The sequence below is a fragment of the Varroa destructor genome, unplaced genomic scaffold (genome assembly GCF_002443255.2).
Source record: "Varroa destructor unplaced genomic scaffold, Vdes_3.0 BEIS01000003.1, whole genome shotgun sequence".
Taxonomy (NCBI): domain Eukaryota; kingdom Metazoa; phylum Arthropoda; class Arachnida; order Mesostigmata; family Varroidae; genus Varroa; species Varroa destructor.
In genome coordinates this window covers 11501894-11520557 of record NW_019211456.1, presented here as the reverse complement: position 1 = coordinate 11520557, position 18664 = coordinate 11501894, and the positions used below count along the sequence as shown (strand labels likewise).

Here is an 18664-nt window from a genome sequence, read left to right as displayed (position 1 = left end):
GCAAGAATTGTAGCTATAGAAGGTACGATGAAGCTAATATCCCTCTCATTCTATAAACATAATTGGTTAAATTCAAAGGTATTGAGTTTTTTCGATAATAGAGCTAATCAAGTTTATATATACATGAACCCCTTTTCATACTTTAACCATTTTTCAAGAATGTTTATGCTGCAAATTTCAGCTAGATATTTTATCAGATAATCGTATCCATAATAAGAAGTAATAGATATATATATATAATGCAAAAGGAGCAAAACATTGAATTTTCGTCCTGTCTATCACCCTTTATGTGCATCATCCTGTCCCCTGCAAAGGTATGTGTTACCAATACATATAAAACACAGCGCCATGGAACTTTCGTTATTATGTAAACTAAACTAATTGGTTACGGATAAGGAATCGGTGTTTGATTCGTGATCGGCACTTCATTTTTACCTTCGGTCGTTTACAATTTATTCTGAAGGTGCGAATTCTTACAAAATGATGCTTTATGGACATCGTTCGCTCCTGCCGTGCGCATTCTCCATTGTTTCTTGTTATATTGCATCCCGTGCGTTCCATGGCGAATCTGCAGTTAGGACTTCCCGACTGAAATCATATTGCGTTGATCTTGTGTAAGAATAGAAAAAAATTCATTTGTCGTTCCCGAAAATCAAACACGAATTTTGACAACAAACGTTGGTGAAAGCTGACATCCACGTGTACGCGTTTGATACGTACCATTTTTCATAGCGATTTCGCACGACGCACCCGACGGCGGTCTCTCAGCAACAGTACAAAATACGTGTTTGTATTTATGCGACGCCGCTACAAGAGAAGCAGCTGTTTCATGAGACCTACGTGCTTACAACACTGACATCAAACATGCCAAAACATGTGTTTGTTTTTCTATGGAAAAACAACAAGCAAAAACGCAATTATTATAATGAACTGTATGCCGACGCATATATATCATCTCAGCAGCTTTAACGACATTGGAAGCAATATCAAAAGGCGATCCTGAAAATGTATGCAACTAAATTGTAGTTCAGGATCAGCCAAGGCAATTTTACTTGGCCCTAGACAAGCAACTGCTACGATTATATAGCAGTTATATAATATATACACGATTCGAATCCAACAAGATCTACCTGAACTATTTGCCCCTACATATTGTCAGAGAATATTAAATAACTTCCAGGAGACTAATTAATGATTTCCATGCCAACTTTTATGTGGCCTTACATTCTAGGTATGGCACCGTACATAAAAACAAGAGATGACCAACTAGAAAAATGATAGATGACTAGCTAGCTATAAACAGGGTCTGGTTGTAAGCCTCAGCAAGAATATTTCCAGTGTTTAGTCGTACGAAGGGTCTCCCATATCTGCTAGGCATTTATGTGGGTCGGCAGCAGCAGCTTTCATAAACGTAAGATCGACGTTTCTGTTAGCTTCTTTTCGGGGTCATTGTTTATTACAACTGGCGTTGCTCCCTCTCATTTCATATTTTCCTGCCCTTCCCGCGCCTTTCTCATTGGTTGTAAATGGCCAACAATGCACCTGGCGACAATACAGATTTGCGATTCTGGAATGATGGCCATCGAGACTGCGAAGCGAATCGGATCGGATCAGATGTTAGCGAAGCCGATCGTAAATGCATTCCTGAATATATCCCCAGGACGTTTCAATGCGTTCGTTCTAAGTTATACCGTTGGTCTATTAATTGTAAGCGATTGTTCATTCAAATATCCTTTAGTATCTATAGTTTGGTATCTGGTAGCCTATATTGATAGCGATAGATTGCGTTGTGTACGAGTCGAACGACCTAAATACAGTATGGCATTATTATATGTGAAAGACATCACTGGATTCAATTAGCCATATTGTATATTAATCTGCTAATCAGACAAATTAACTTATCCAAAGATTTCCTCGGTCTACACATACGATAACGCTTACTTGTTAGCTAATGCATTTTACGTTTAGCCGGATATGCTGGATCTGAAGATCGTCGTAGGTACTAAACGATCCACAATATCAAAATTAGAAACGCCTAAGGCAGATAACTTACTTAAATTCAAGTGGTTCGTACTTGTTTATCGCACGACGAACGGAGAATCGGGCGTTCCATCTTGATCTGACCAGAAATCGTTCAGTATATATTGCTAAAAAAAAAAAACTACGTTAATAAAATATCTGATGAAAAACCAGAAATAAAATGTACAGATATTAGGTAGAAGCGCTACAGCTAGTGCAAGCTTTGCTCTAACCAGTACCCAATCACGTACAACACCTGCAAGAAACGTTTAGTTACATGACCACACCGTCGGACGTCAGTCAAAGTGAGGAGAAAAGTACGCTATTGCTTCTAGAATAACGTATACATAAGTTGTTAGGTAAAATTCGGACTAAATTAGCACGGACAGTCCGAACTTACTGAGTTCCCCTGCGTCGACGATTCTATGTCTGCCTCACATCTATATATGAGATAGCTAACCAACATCTGGCTTTATAATTTTCGTCAACGAGTTTTTTTTTGCTGGGATCGCCCACCAGAAAATGATCACGTGCGCTTCTAGCAAGCGACATAGTATAAGCCATGGAAATTTGTGAATACGAGTAGAGTACAGTAAACGAAACAGCTTACTGTGTAAACTTTTCTGTCGGTAAAGGATCGAACGTGAGTATCGTGGAAGACTTTATGGAAAGGTTAATGACTAAGCGTTCAGACTAAGCTAAACCGTACCCAGTACCAAAGTGTGTCCACGTTCGAAACTGGACTCAGACCACCACGTGTCCCTCAAGTTTCACTACAGCATCAGCGGGATCTGTAGTAAAACCCGACCTCTTTCAATGTTTTCGGGTGTTAGCATTCGGGTTTGATGTACATAGAAACGGTACACTTGCCTAATTCGGTAAAAATAATACGATAAATACATCTTGGTTTGGGGGAGCTTTTAAGACGAAGGCGTAAAGACGTTAGCTCTTCTTATGTTACTTCTGATTTGTGATGAAATAATAGCAGACGATCATATTTGCGATTATATCTGCGAAGGGATGCAATTGAACCTGAAGAGCACCATTTTGGAAGGCTGTATAGTTGATGGTGGCTGCTTGGTAGTCTGGGAGAGGTGTTATCCACCACAGCTTCGTGGGGCTGACTTTGTCGAACCATACAAACTATGCAAAGACTATTGTATATATACATATATATACAATAGGATAATAAAAAAGTCAGCTTTCTTTTGTTTTGATAGCTTCAATAGAGGTTTAGAATTATCAGCTCACTATATGATTGACCATAATTGCGCATGAGAGCTTTAATTGTACGCGAAAGAAAAACCTTGTTTGATGAAGGCAAATCGTACGTTCACAGGCCAACGCCAATAAGATACCTAAATTAGTTAGATTACCTAGAATTTTGTTCAAATATAGGTAACCAAAGTTTCTCTTGTCTCACTGCTCACATTTGGACAACTGCGTTCAATCCAACAGTCCCATGCTCGACACGCTATTATGTTGAGCGCACGTATTTTCTTCGTTGGTACTTACCCAGCAAACAAGGATGTATTTCTCTCAAAACTAATCAGTAGGATATGAGTCCTCCTATTAAATCCACTGTCACATCAGAGTTGTTGGGAACTCGCTGTAACGGATACGTAGGTGTTTTTTTTTTTCTTTTTGAAAAGGTCACAGCTTTCGATTTATTTGACTCGTAGGATATATCGATGCGACGCACGATTTCACTATTGTAGAACTGCAGGTCTTTCGTTGGTATCCGAATTCATATCATGCCTGTTAAACTTCAACGCGCCTTCGGTTGTAAACATTAGGTATAAATCGCTAAGGTTTTCTCACTGAATTTTATAGCAGCGGGTAACACAAGCGCGGGCTCCCGTTCGATTTGATAATGCCGAAGATGTTACATAAAAGTCAATTGTAACCAGTCGCAGGAAGCGTTTTTCGTTCAGAAAAAAAAACACCGTAATATAGCGTCTTTGGTAAAAATATATAAGGTAGCGCAATGTTTATGTTTGCTAAGAACTTGGTGGTCATGACAACAAATTTTACTATGTCGCAACTATATCCATTGCCTGTAAGGTTGAAGTATTGAGAGTGACGCGTTTCCCTGCTAAGTTTCCGGACCGGAAAGCGGTTTGCAAAACCGGAATCGAAGTACTATTCAAATAATAACTGTGCAGAAAAAACGTCACTTCAGAAGGTATTGCAATTAAAAAATGATATCGACTACCCCTTAAAAGTAGGCCACATGAACGCCTTAATATGAAGGCTTGAAATCTGGCGTAAACACAATCTGTTCCGCGTTGGGAACGAGCAGTGTCAAGCGATTAGACGGAGCACTTATTGGACGCTGGTGTCTCGTAGAACATATGTCACTATAAGCGATCACAATGATAGGACAAGAAACAGTAAACAAAAGGTCCCGTTGGCACGTACTACATCAAAGTAGCATAGTAACCTTCATCGACTAATACGTTTTTAAACTACTCTTTTCTCTATTGTAAAACCTCTCATTTCATTGTTTATGCTTTATTACCTCCCTTATAACATTCTCTACGTAATACTACGTTTTTATAATTTTTGAAACCTCTCACCACGAACGATGCCGCAATGGGCATCACTTCCTGAAGTATAACAGCCATCAGTTTCGAATATATTACCGGTAGGGGCTATAATTCCGTGACAATTTTTAGACCTGTTTCTAATTACTACGTCCGCCCTGCTACCAGAAGAGCATGAGCCACACCTACTACTGTATAGGTTATTAGGGTATCCCTTTGCACTTTTCTACTTGAACTTCCGTAAGCCGCTAGTTGCGTTGCGTGCAGCTTTTGCTTGCGTTTCCCATACTCGGCAATAGGAAGTCTCTTTTCTTTTTCCTAAGTTTCTTAAGTGGAAGTAGTGAATACGCTCCAATAGCCAACCATTTGTCATCGATTTGACGCGAGCACGGACCAATTCTCGAACGTTTGTTTGTCGACTCTGCAATTTTGCAGATTCCTCACTCGAATTACTAACGGATGAACGGATATTCCCTACCAAACGTACCAGCGGTGCGTTCACCCTTATAAGCAGCTTAGTTGGCAAAATCCCCTCAGCTCGCTACGGCGATGCTACTGTGGCTAGCAACGTCCTGATCCAGAACGATTCCCTATCACGACGCGTGTACCGTTAGTGGAACTAATCAGACATTTTATGACCATTTTCAACTGTTGCTTCCTATAAACTTATTCTAAAGGATTATTCGATTCAGAGTAATCCCAGAATATCGATTCAGATTGTTCTTCAATTTAGTGTTTGTCAGAGGTGAGGCAGTAACGTGCCAGCGCAGGGGATGCTGCAGTGAGTATATAACGAAGAATTACCGCACTGATCGTAGACGCCATTATCGACATCAGTAACTAAAGATATCGATAATAATGAAAGGTTCTAGTATTCAAAGTAGAACTGAGGGGCCAAAAAATACGCATGTGTCTTTTATTTTGCTCTACATATATGGCACACTGACTGTAATCACCCGCTCTATATAATGCTCATGTTAGCATTAACGGCCTTCGACTCCATTTCTTTCTTCATGAAGAACCTAACAAGATATATCTATTTTTCACTCAATAGTTATGGGGCTCAACTTGGGGCTTAAGTCCGCTACGCATTGACATGATACTAATCAAAACACGGCTCAGTCTGGATTACGACCCTGTGACCGCCCTGTGAAACCTCATGCGCCAACGAAGTTCTCTTGAGTTGTTTTCTACCTAGGCCTCGCTGTCTCTACCGAACTTTCCGATCCAATCATTTGTCGCTGTCCCAGACCGATATGGGCCATTGGTTATTGAATCTATCTTCTAATCGCATTACATAATGGCGCCGCCCTCCTCACTAGCACCTACCCATCTCCGATTAAGTAATCCTAATAGACAACTAGCTTGATGGGTGGGCCAGCACAAATGTATGCTTGAGCTGTTTAGGGGGGCTGGAAATAGTCAGTTGGTCAAATAGTTAGTAAATTAATCGGTGATGAAAAAAGTAGCGCTGCTCGTCACCAATACACGGGCACGGTATACATCATAACTAGTGACGTATATGTATATGTCTGTCTTGATATAGAATTACGAAGTATGACTGTACTTTAATGAGTAAGTGTAAATAACCTTGATCTGACGTAGGCAAAGCTTGCTTGATGAAGGCATGCTTGATCTGTTGAGGTCTGAAATCGTTATAATTTTCGTTATAGACTTTCGTGAGGTAAACGTACTTCGAAACTTCTCTTGCTACTATTCAATGCGTATGTTTGGCCTCATTTAATTGAACCTAAGTATAAATAAATAACCAACCTGGAAATACGGTGTTCCCCGCTGTCGGCTAGCCCTTGGTAATAGTTCTCGGATAGTGCATTATAGAAACTGAAGATTGGTCCGTTTAACAGAGAATGACTTCAAAACTGATCCGAGTAGTCTTCGTATACTCACTATGACTGATATTGAATATGAGTGAATATGATGAATTGTACAGTACCTACCGCGCCACTATGTCAATTATCATCGATTTCTGGCACAAATACCTACATCGTAGGTTGAGTCCTTTTTGTGTTGTGTCAACGAGTTCTAATTAAATTATTATTTAACACGTTCAAGTTAAAACTGTTATTAATAAATATTATAGATAGAGAATAATATTCGGTCATTAGATTTCATCAGCATCGCACTGAAGTCCTCAGCTGCTTGGCGAATCCACGTTATCAGATTTATGATCAGACTACTCATTGAACGAATACATATAAAAAAAAAAAAAGAGAGATTTTCTAGAACTGCCTTCCTTGACTTGTCCGTCTTTCAATACTAACAACGGTTTTTACATCTCCCTTTTGAAGTTCTTATTACATTTATAATTCTCCCCTGAGAGACTTTACGTCTCATGACGAGCACTTTGACTTATTTCTTGGGCTAGATTTGACCTAATCCAAGTATCTGGTCCTTGACAGGTTCTCTAGATTCGGCGCGAGATGTCCTTCTTTTACGCGTATCAAGAGCGTCCTTGATCGGGCCTCTAGCCAGCTGCTGAGAGTTAGAGTGCTCTCTGAGACACACAGCAAACAAGGCAGTGCGGATGGCTAGTGAGAAAGAGAAACGAAAAGAGGCATGCTGACGCTTAGGGGTTAGAAGGAAAAGATAGGACAGGTAGCAGCAGCAGCAGTCGTCCAAAAGCGCGTAAGCGTGAGATAAAATCTCTCCTTCTGAGGAAAGCTCCGCCGCTTCGTTACGCGCGAGACCAACGTTTGCAATGTGCGGTCGTAAGGAGATCTGTAGCTTTGACTAGTTCGGCACAGTCAGTGCCCAGTCATCTCAGGTTTGCTACTTGTAGAGATGATGGCGTTTCGAGGGCAACTGCCACGAAGCAATTTCCTACAAGACCTTTTGCTTGCCCGACCAGCCGGAACGCCGGAGGCGGTCTCTTCTGATGCTACTCTCACGGAAGCCACTGCTGCCGTCCTTAGAAGTGTTTTTTGTCGCTGGTTGTCTCTTTGATTGCTTCTTGCTGACGGTCTTCACGGTGGTGCACCAGCGAAAGGCGAGGACGAATAGAGTACGAAGTGAAAAGAAACTTCGGAAAAAAACTGCCGTTATGCCGGGTTGACGTCGGCAGCCCCCGAAACAGGATCGAAATCTATCTGGACAAAAAGACACAGCGAAGTAAGCTAGAGTATCACGCTAAGAATTTAGAGGGAATGCGAGAGAGAGAGAGAGAGAGAGAGAGAGAGAGACCGCACGTAGCGTGTGAAGGTCAAAAGCCATCAGAGCTGCTTTAGCTGCATGCTAAGATGGCCATGGAGCGCGGTTCTGAATGGACACCTAACATAGATGACGGGAAGCAACTTTTTCGGACTTGACTACGTTTGCTAGGTGAAATCTTTGTACGTAAGAGTATATTCTAGCATCGCAATTCGTATTTGTAAGCTAATATTGAATTAGGTACTGATACCAAAAAGGTCCCCTGATCGTAGGAACGAGGAATACGACGTTTATTTCGTCTAAAAGTTGTATTACACTAATGCCAAAAGACGTTCCCAAGCCACACGTTACGACACAGTGACATAGCACGATAATAGGGTTTGGATAGGTTTCTGAAATACTTTGCCACTGCTATTGCTTGGTTATCAGAACGTCCAAGGGCACATTTATTAGATTGCTAGAATATCTGGCATATTTGTCAAAATGATCGGATAACATACACTCTGAAAAGGTTTTTATTTATTTTTTTTTTTTTATTGAATGCTTGACCGTAGTCTATGTGTATTTTCGAGCTGGAAAGATTGTTAAATTACTAGTACGCTTTAGAATCAGGCAGGAAGCCTTTTTAGGTTTTAAAATTTAACAAAACCTACCTAGGCAGAAACATTCTGCCTAGCTGGGTAGTGAGGTCTCTTCCATGGAGGAGATTCCTACACTCTGCTTTAAAAACTGTTATTTTAGGACAGAGTTTGACGACGTCACCCAACGGAGCAGTCCTCCAGTTATAGAGTAGCTTTCCCATCATCGTAGAAAATTCTTTTCGAAATAACAAAATTCCTTCCACTTTAATGACTTGGAACGGTGCTACAAAATTATAGCCTTGTTTGGGTTCCTGTATAATCTGCGGCACATTTTGTCGCGGAAGTGCGAGCCTGAAGAGATAAACTGTCCTTACTCGTTGAATACTTTTTTCAGCAATGATTCATTTCATGTATCTGAGTGGAAATACGGTTTGCTTATAGCCTACTGGCTGGCGAGTGTAGTGATAGGCCAGCAAGGTTTATTGTGTAGCTATGGCCGTTATTACAGTCGACCGTACGCTTATTGGCTGTATGGAAACATAGTGCAAACTGACCACCATGATACCCCGAACGAGTTATTCTCTGAGAAACTACAAGCCTTTAACCGGAACGCGAAGTGGCCTTTGTGGGCAACTGGCATCGCGGCAAGATTCTAGCGGATATTAAAAAAATCTTCAAGAAGGTATTCTTGCGAACCACATGAAGGGACGACATCCCGCCTCGACGGACAGATGCTCGCGCCATGCACTGCGTCTGTACTTCTGTTTGCTGAACAAAAAAAGGACCATTATCAGCGAAAAACAAATAGCAATAGCCTACCAAGAGTTGTTGTTTAGAGTATTACGCAGAGTAGATGCATTAGGCGGCTTTTCGTCCTAGTACAAAAGGCACTGGAGCCGAGTAAGGAGGAGAGGTGAGCGATGGGGGCTGCCAACGAAACTACAACTGGAGGGAAAATTGGCCAACACGAAACAGAAATGAAGAGACAATCAAGTGTACACCTTCTGCGACATTTTAGACACCGTTTCACTAACAGCATCTTCGGCGCTTAGTTTAATGAATGTATCATACATTAAAGTTAAGAACAGCGCAGGACAGTGTGTTTGTAAAATGCTAAAGAATTGTTTTGAGTTTCAAGTCCGGTTCTGCCCTGAAGCGTCCCTTCAGACGACAAAACCACCTCGCATATTCAAACAATGCCGTCATCTTTGAAATCGTAGTACCAAATTAAGCTACGACACGATACAATTAGAGCATACATAAGAACTGAATATGGCTAATGAAGACCGAGTGATGTCAAATAGCGAAATCAGCTGCTCCTTTCTACATCTATGTTTGATTATGAGCAAAATGAGGAAATACATAAGTGCGCTGCCTAAAGAGTATTTGGGGTTTCGCTGCTGGTTAGCTGAGGGTGCCATTGACTGCCCATATTACTGATTAAAGAACAGCACAACGGTGTTCTAACTTAAACTATTCTCTTATTTAACTGAAAGCAAATTAACAGTAATTATTCTACAGAATACTTCGAAATGTGTTATGTCTTTATGTAGAATTGATTTGTATATTCTAAATTCCTCCATAAGTAATGAAAGTCTGTGAGGTTGACTTTGGAATTCAGGTTTTTCATGCAAAATAGGCTTACGCTTTATGCTAAGCCATCTAACAATAATGATGATGCTAGCATATGGCTATCAACGGATTTTTATAAAGGCTGCAAGATCGATTTACAAAAGGCTTGATTCGAACGGATCTTGCCAAGGTGGACTTCCTGATGACTGGCACCCTTTTCATGACCAGTATAACAATGCAGAAGGCAGTACACGTTAAGTGTCATTCATACATAGCTACACGTGCGTACATTGCTTACATACTTAACGGTCACAAAAAACTTCAGCAACATAACAATTCTACTTTTCATTTCTGTTATCTGTTTCATTAGCAGTTGATAATTCTAGAGAAATGCATCGAATCTTAAGGAGTGCCGTTGTTTCAATACAAACGGCAATCATTTGCTAGGCGTCAAACGGATTGAGTAGCTATGTTGAAAAAAGCCCAATGCTGTGGAACATGTCATTGAAATCCGTTACCCCTATGACGCTTTTCCTCACTTTAGTGTGGCATTCCGCTGAGCTTGAGAAGCAAGATAAAAATTTTAAAATGAGATCATTTTTCTATTAGTCCTCTGTTTGTTTGCTGACAATATCTGAGGAAGCGTAAAAGGTACTTACTTTTATTTAGATTTGGATTTCACGTCCAGTGCTGCTTCTGTTAATCTTTGTCTGAACTGATTGGCCTCAAACACAAAGAAAAGCTAGTCAACTCTAGGCTTAGAAGCTAAACCATCTCACGGGTTCTATACAAGCACTTTAGCATTACACACTGATGGAGCCACTATATATGACACTTCTACGGTTTCTAATAATCACGGTACTTTACCGCGTGTGCTCAAAAATATAAATTACTTCAATGAAAAGCGCAAATCGAGGGTACGGGGTAAAGCCTGTACGTTTTTGACGTTGTCTTCCGTAGTTGAATAATAAGCAATTTTTTAGCGTTATCCTTTTGGCACCTGTTTTTTTTTCTAAAAATGAATTGCTTTGAATAAAAATTCAAATCTTTATCAAATGTGTGCAGAAATCTTCTGCTGCGGAAAGATCGTCAAATTGATACAAGCAATTAATGTGCATTAGTTTTTTTTTTCATTAACGTGCTAACTAAAGGCATATTGATAGATATAAACAACTTAAAGAGGGTTGATGTACAATGGATCAGCTGATGGCCATGGCTTTCATGTTTTAAGGGTGTTGACAAGAAGGTGTGCACAGAGAACTATAATTTTTTTTTATAAAAGCGAACTGATAAGGTTCATTGAACTAACTGGCTAATTCGTAAATAGGTTGTAATCATGTTACGTGGCTAAATAGGGATACTGCACCCTAACGATCGCTTTTCTTTTAAAATTAGCTCACCTACATTACGTGGCACCTTAACCGAAATCGTAAAAGTTGAGATTTGAATCGATTTATATTTTCCATTTACGGCTTATTTTTGAGTTCACAGTGAAGCCCTAAGGTGTCATCTCGTATTTGGCGGATTTTGTCTTTGTACAGTCTATTGAGCGGTAAAAAAGGGCCAAATCTTCTTACAGCAAGATTGTGTATGAGGAAAAAACAAGAGAACCTTCATGAAGGAGTGTTTGCATAAGCACAGACTTAGTTGCTAGCGAGAAACGATAAGAAAGTTAGAGAAGAACCAAGTGGCTGGCTCGACTGAATGCATGCATTCATTGCTACTGAAGAACACCACAAAGGTTTCGAAATAGAGAAAATTATCAAAGTTACTTCCAATGTCGCCAAAACGATTAGATGACGTCTTACCTTTGGGCGCTTTCAAACGCCAGCATGCACTTATCAGGTATGGGCTGTTAACACTCAGCTAGGGGGCCAAGGTTATCGACGATAAACTTGCAGTATTTCGAAAATCTTCGATGGACTGACTCGGATATTGCGCAACGCTGGTTTCTCCTGCGCCCAAGCTTTGCTGGACCAAACAGAAGATATACGTGCCAGTAATGTCTCACGTCCGCAAACCCTACAAGGATTATTATGTGCACCACATATCTAATGTAAATTAAACTTGATTGTCAGGTAACACCTAACACTATCAGCTGCAGCCAACTTGAACGCTGTAGAAGTTGTCGGCTTCAACTTATAGGCTGTATTTGCCGATATTCGAAAATTGTTTGTTGCGCAAACATAGGCTCGGTAACATAGCGCAGCTAGATTAACATCGGTCTGCGATAACTGCAGAACTATGAAATAACAGGCTGCAGTATCGATTCAATGTTCAACATATTGAGCTATTAATGAATAGTAACTGAGATAAAAAGGAAAAATCAAATTTTTTTGACAAGGACGTGTTGAGAATCGATAATATCAGCTGATAACTTGCAGCCATCCTCTCGAGTGGGGTGCGATATACCTGCAACGCATACATTGAATTTGCAGGTAAAAAACATTCCTGACCGCGTATTGTGTAGCGAGCAAATCGATTCAGGATCGAATCTAAAAGAAATGCTTGCCTTTTGTGGACAGCGTCATCAAAGCAGAGGAAGTCACCAAAGCAGAAGTAAAAAATCGTCGAAAATCATCAGCCACTAGCGACTGTGAGGTAAAAGCATTGGATAATATGTGCCGGACATTTGCCTGCGTTATATCCGCAACAATAAATATAGTAGATATGGTCTAACGATAGGTGATGAGAGACTATCGATGTACTGTAAGATTAAATCAATAGTTTCCCTTTTTTAATACTTACTCTTCTCCATAGAAGCCAATAGATATTATAGGAAAATTAAACATTTTCGTTAACGCAATCTTTGTAAAATAAAACTGGTAGCTTATATTTCTTGTGGTAAACTCGTTTTGACCGCACGCACGGATCGGCTTAGTACAAGTGTGGCCTATGTTTTCGAGTAAAGGTTTATGCAGATGTTTCTGGCAGACCGTAGCCAAAGACAGATTTTATATGGGCATTTTAAGATATCGTTGCCCGTTTTCGAGACATATCTTTTGACTGCTGTTTTTCACTAAATATATAGGCTTGAGCCATCTGGTTCCCTCAAGTTCCCTCTACAGGCAGCTATCCAGGCCCTGATTTGCAGGTACCTGTCTAGGATCGTGTTCAGGCGAATTGTTCTCCGAAACAAATGTCAAACCATGGCGGCTGAATTTTTCGTTATCTTTTAACAACACATGTTACATATCACGTATCAGTTAGGCTACAGGACGATAAAGACGATGATTGCTTAGAAGCTTAAATTACTATAGCCGTATCGATCGATACATGTTTGTACCTGGCATTTTCCGTGTAGTATTATCTGGATTCTATAAAACCCAAACGGGTATCACACGCAGATATTAAAGCTATCGAAAACCACCACGAAAACACATCTGGCTAACTATAAATACAGAGAATAGCAATTTTAAAGTTTTTTTTTTTTCTAATTCAGAAACTATTTTGAAAACATGGAGATTTATACTAATACAGTTGCTACAGACTTCTTTTTCCTCTTTCTCTTATCAGCAACGGTAGTTAATTGCTTAAAACGTTACTGGATATATGTAGCAAGTGGTGTCCCTAATAATTCTACTTCAGTGTTCCGTAGTTTTGATGGTTTGAGCGAAAACCCCATCACAAATATATCCCACCCAACTTTCAATTCCTTTATAAATAGCTTGGTCCACACCCTTCAGACTTTCACGTTTGACAGCTATGATATACCGACAACTGGTCCAAAGCTTAAATGGCTCCGACCAGCCGGGCAGCTATAGCAACGATGGAAATGAACATCCTAGCCCACCACGAAAAAAAATTACATTTCTCGTCATTTTGACCGCCTTTTCTTGGCCAGAAGGAAGAAAAAGAAAGTGAAAGGCTATGCTTCGAAAATAAATTTTTTAAGGGTTTCTTCGACCGTCACACACCATATCAGGCCAATGAAATGTTTCAACTAGCTCTGTAAGCAATTCAATCTGAAGTTGATCCGATATGTATACGTGTATACCTACATAGACTATGCAGACATAGGCTGACCAATCAAGTCAATTCTGCTTTGGCGTTTGTGACTTAATGCACAAAATTCAAAATCAAGAGTCAATTTAATTAACGAGTCATACTAATACGGTTTAGTTGGAAATGATTACCAAGTAAAAAAAACACTATTGCCATATTATCTCAGAAGTATGCCTTTCCATTAAAATGAGCTGTATTCAGCCATTGTTTAATAGGTAAAGTATGTCTAAAAAAAAATGTCTAAAATAGCGATTCGAGAGATAATCGGCAGAAATATTGGGCTAGCAATTTGCACCATCCAAAGCATTGCTATACGAAAATAAGATTTATTATTGTTAAGATAAGGCATGGGCACTACGTATGTTTACTACGTTCTCTTACATTTGTTTGTAAAAGCTTCGTTCATTTTTATCAACGTCATTTTTATAGAGCGGTACGCTTGCCTGATCTCTTCGAACGGCCAGACAAATGGCGTCGCGGGCCGGTAAGAGCTTTCTAAATTTGCCCTTACACAACGCGAGTCCTTGCTTACCCAGAACAATGTATTATTTTGCATTGACACACGGTTCGACCACACACGAAGTCACTATCGTAAATACTAGGAGGCTACGTTGACTTAGGAGTGAAATCCTAGCTTATCAGATTCGTATACAAACTTCGAATAAAAGCGCTGCTTGCTATTGAATCGGGGCGCTCTAGACAAAGATTCCAGGTAACGTCGAGCGTGTGAATGATAAATCATCATTTGCTTTATCTGTGAGTAAATAGAAGGTCGCACTACGGAAGCATAGTAATTTACTTATACGTACGTTGAATTACCTAGCTTCACCGTAAACATTATACAATACGTGAAAAATAATTACTCCGTTTTTAGCAGACGCCTATTGTTTCTTCTGCAACGTATTTATTTTCTATTCGTTCACATTATAGAAGTTGAAAGGCGCTAGAGAACATACATTTTATAAGAGCCAGTTTATAAGAATCACAAGCGTATCGATCGAAGATAATGTCATCCAAGGGTTTGTCCTGCCTCTTGACCGCGACTGTATCATTTAATTTCGGTACGTGCGGCATCGAATTTGTACTGGAGAAGTATTTCAAAGGGAGAAGGCGAGGAATTGTAAATCAGCCATCAAGCAGCTGGCCCGACCCCTGTCGATATTCAAACACCGTGCTCTGACACTCGATAATCGTAATAGCTCGAGCCATAATGAAACTCTATTCTGTATAATTTTCGAAAAAACAACCCCCTCGATGCGGCAATATATCTAGGTCTGCCCGTAGCAGTGCAATGAATTATAGACTTTCGACCATGCTTGCGAAAATCATTGTTTTTCCAACAATGCCAAACGATTTCCGCAAATTACAATTTGTATTTGTTAGAAAAAAACCACGTTGCATAAACAAAAGTATCTGGGGCAATTTTGTCCCTTGTTAATTTATTAATTATAGCGACTATAGAAAGGGTCGTTCGTTGTGTTTAGATAACGGGTTGTGTCGAAATGTTTAGATAACTTGTTTGTATTGCATGATAAATTACAATTGTGAATTGTTTGACAGTAGCTCAGTTGATAGCAAGCCTACCAAACGAGAACATTCAAAATGGGAGTAGTAATAGGATATAATAATTCCGTTCAGCATAAACGTATACATATATCTATCTGTTTTGTCTAATCTACCTGCCTACCTATATATGTACCTAGGATTTGTGCTGGTATTAGCAGAATTTTAGCCTGTAAATAGGGACTAGTCATAGTTGAATACGAGTCGTTGCCACCAACTGTTAATTAGAATTCGCGGCGTCTACAAGGTTCAACTTATTCATCTCCGCAAGTAATTTGTCGTTGAACAAATGCCCAGCATGACTTATACACAGATTTAGATATGTTTCTATTAAATATTTGCTTCTTCTTACATCTGCTTCTTATTATGTATATATATATATATATATATATATATATATATATATATAGTGTATGGAGCTTATTAAGAGACCAAGAATTTATTAACTAGAACAACGCTTTATAGGTACTGTGATGCGAAGGCGCGAATAGGAGCAAAATGAAACCAGCACCATAGGCTCGTCGATAAGTTGTAAGTAACTTAAATCGCATTGTTGGTAGTTGTGCTACTATAGTCGCTTGTCGCTGCAAAGATCGCAGTGTTTGACGCTGCTACTGTCAAATAATAACGATGTGATCTAGCAGCGACTGAAGATTTTTTTTACCTTATGGCGCCTCTTTATGCACTAGATGCAGTATCGTCAGCTGACTTTGGCGGCCACCACCGCGCCCTGTTTACGGCCCTAGCGATGTATAACGCTTAATTAGGTGGCGTTTAGGTGGCGTGAGCTTTCGCACAGTGACGGAGTACTAGATGCAGCTGGCTAAGCGAACGTCGCATAGTGTTTGGCTTGGCCGCAATAGGTTGCAGTGACAGCGTCTTCGAGGCTCATGCACACATGCGTCGCACAGGCGCATAAGCTCGCTTGCCAGCCAGCCAGCCAGCTAGCCAGCTAGCTAGCTACCGATGAAGGCAACTCTGTCAAATAGTTTGGCAATACCACGTGTGTTCGTAATTTACAACGAACGACGAGATTGCAGTGGATCGGCAGGCTTGCTCTTTTCTCCTCTCGCGTTTTTGCCAAAACAAAGGCCAAGGTATCGGTAGCACTGGCTGAAAGGGTGTCGAGGACGAATTTAGATATTCCAGGCCATTTGCAAGCCTTCGTAGTAGAGCTGGACGGGCGGATGAACAAGCGAGAATATGAGAGAAGAGTTAGGTGACTGGTTAACTCCCACAACTTTTAGCGGTAAGTGTTCACGTTTCGCTTGCTTCTTTCTCGTCCGCTTTGTCGCCCCTTTGCTAACATATAGTATAGTATGTTTTCCAGAAAGCGGACGGTGGCAATAGGCGAACAGCGCAGTAGCTGCTGCTACTACTGAGTTTTTCGTCGAACTAGTCAGCTGGACTGAGGCAACTAGAAGGCCAACTAACTAGACGGGCCTGGATCTCTCTCTCTCTCCCTATCTCTCAGTTCGGCCTTGTCCGACCAGACTCGCGTCATACAAAAGGTCGGCAACGCGCGATTTCGGGAGCGTTGCTCGATCAAGCAAACTTAACGGCATCACTCACAGACTCGGAACCGGTGTCAATGCAGTCGGCGACGGCATCATGCGACCAGAACGTCCAACCACAGAGTGAAACGGGAAAAAAGGCAGAGAGCAAATCTTTCAGTTTAGTCGGACACTTTAATCTTGCAACGGAGTAGACAGAGTCAGACGAGAATGAGTCATTGGGTTTTCCAACAACACACAAGCCATTATTCTGGTAAATGGCATGGATTACCAGCCCTCCGATATACCCTTGTCAAGTGTTTGTTCATGTCTTTTTCATTGTTATTGCTCGCTACAAGTCTGTGTGTATGTATATGTACTACGGATACAATGGGTATCTTTACCAGAGTTTATCAGATACTTGACACCTGACCTATAGCGCTGTGATTATATCAAGGATAATTGGAACCGCGGTATTAATAATAAAGCGGAATTTTAATTTATTGTTTACAGTGTACAAACAACTACTAACAAAGCTAAACGAAATAAACCGAATGGCTCTGATACGAAAGGAGCACAGTGTTTCTAAGCCTCGAAGACTTCCCTGTTTGTAGGCAGGTTCTTCTACAAAGTTTACGCCGTATGGTTTTTATTTCTATTGGGTGATTGCTTTTGGAAATAATTTCGATTTTGTATAATACGATATACTACTGCGGAGCACGATCTGTGCTTTGTTAATGTACGTACCATACGGTATAAAGAAACTGCTGAATCCCTTTTTCTCTTGGATCCTCGTATGGGGAAACGCAGTCTTTTCACGTTCATTAACCGGTATTGAATACAACTCTTAATCTGCTCATTAAGCCAAAGTTCGTTCGAGTGATGATGGTATCCGAACAGCATTTGACACCGTGCACATGTTAGAAAGATCAAAGCAATGCGGAATACAAGGAGAATCTAGGCCGAGGTATCCAAGCAGGCTCAGAGGCCACTGACGAGTGACAAAAGAATGTACAGGCCAAAACGTCATGAATCCTTTTGCGCCTGCGTGCACAGTTAGGACTTACCTTCGGAAGGAAATGACCGTCATAAGCAATGTTTAATGCAAGTTTCGGGCTGTGACATGCCCTTACCTAGAAAAATAAAGAAGTCGCACACGTGACAAGGATCCATTAGGACTGGTCTATAACAATCGGGTGCAGTACCCAAAGTAATTTCTTTCGGAAAAAGTCTTCTTCAACATAATTCGAACAGCAGGCCCATTAAGCACTCCGTCGGGCTAATGAAAAAAAAATGATTCATCGAATATAGTGTGATTGCTTGTCAACCTCAAACCTACCTAGTTTGGAGCTCGCTTGAACCGTATGGAAAAACCCTGTATACAAACCCAATCCAGTTAAACAATTAGCATCGTATTACGTTTGATGTTACTGAGAAATGGTCGCGGTATTTATTGTGTTGTGACACTGGCGTTAGTAATGGCTGAGTCTGATATCTGAGGGTTCTTACAACAAGTTCTCGCTTTCGGTGTAGTTTATGTATTGCTAAATGTAAAGATGAATTACCTTTATGTACTTATGGAAGCAGTAGCTTTCGAGTTATGTGCGTTCGTACTTCATACATAAGATACAGGTTTGCGAGGGCCATATAAGGCGTTGTAACCTCCCAGACCGCATCTCGGTGTCTCCACAGCCTTTGACACGAAACACTGTACAGC

General features: G+C 40.5%; 1 long non-coding RNA gene across 2 annotated transcripts; it reads right to left on the bottom strand.

Annotated features, from left to right (window-relative positions):
• Positions 1 to 411: 411 nt before the first annotated feature.
• On the bottom strand, positions 412 to 18640 carry LOC147756523 (uncharacterized). Of its 2 annotated transcripts, XR_015324118.1 has the most exons (4): positions 18513 to 18640; positions 2054 to 2147; positions 721 to 1588; positions 412 to 588 (listed from the first exon to the last, which is right to left on the bottom strand). It is a non-coding gene; the product is annotated as an uncharacterized LOC147756523 (long non-coding RNA). The 2 variants fall into 2 exon arrangements; XR_015324119.1 differs by lacking the exon at positions 18513 to 18640 and having other exon boundaries at positions 2054 to 3820.
• Between the last annotated feature and the right edge of the window lie 24 nt (positions 18641 to 18664).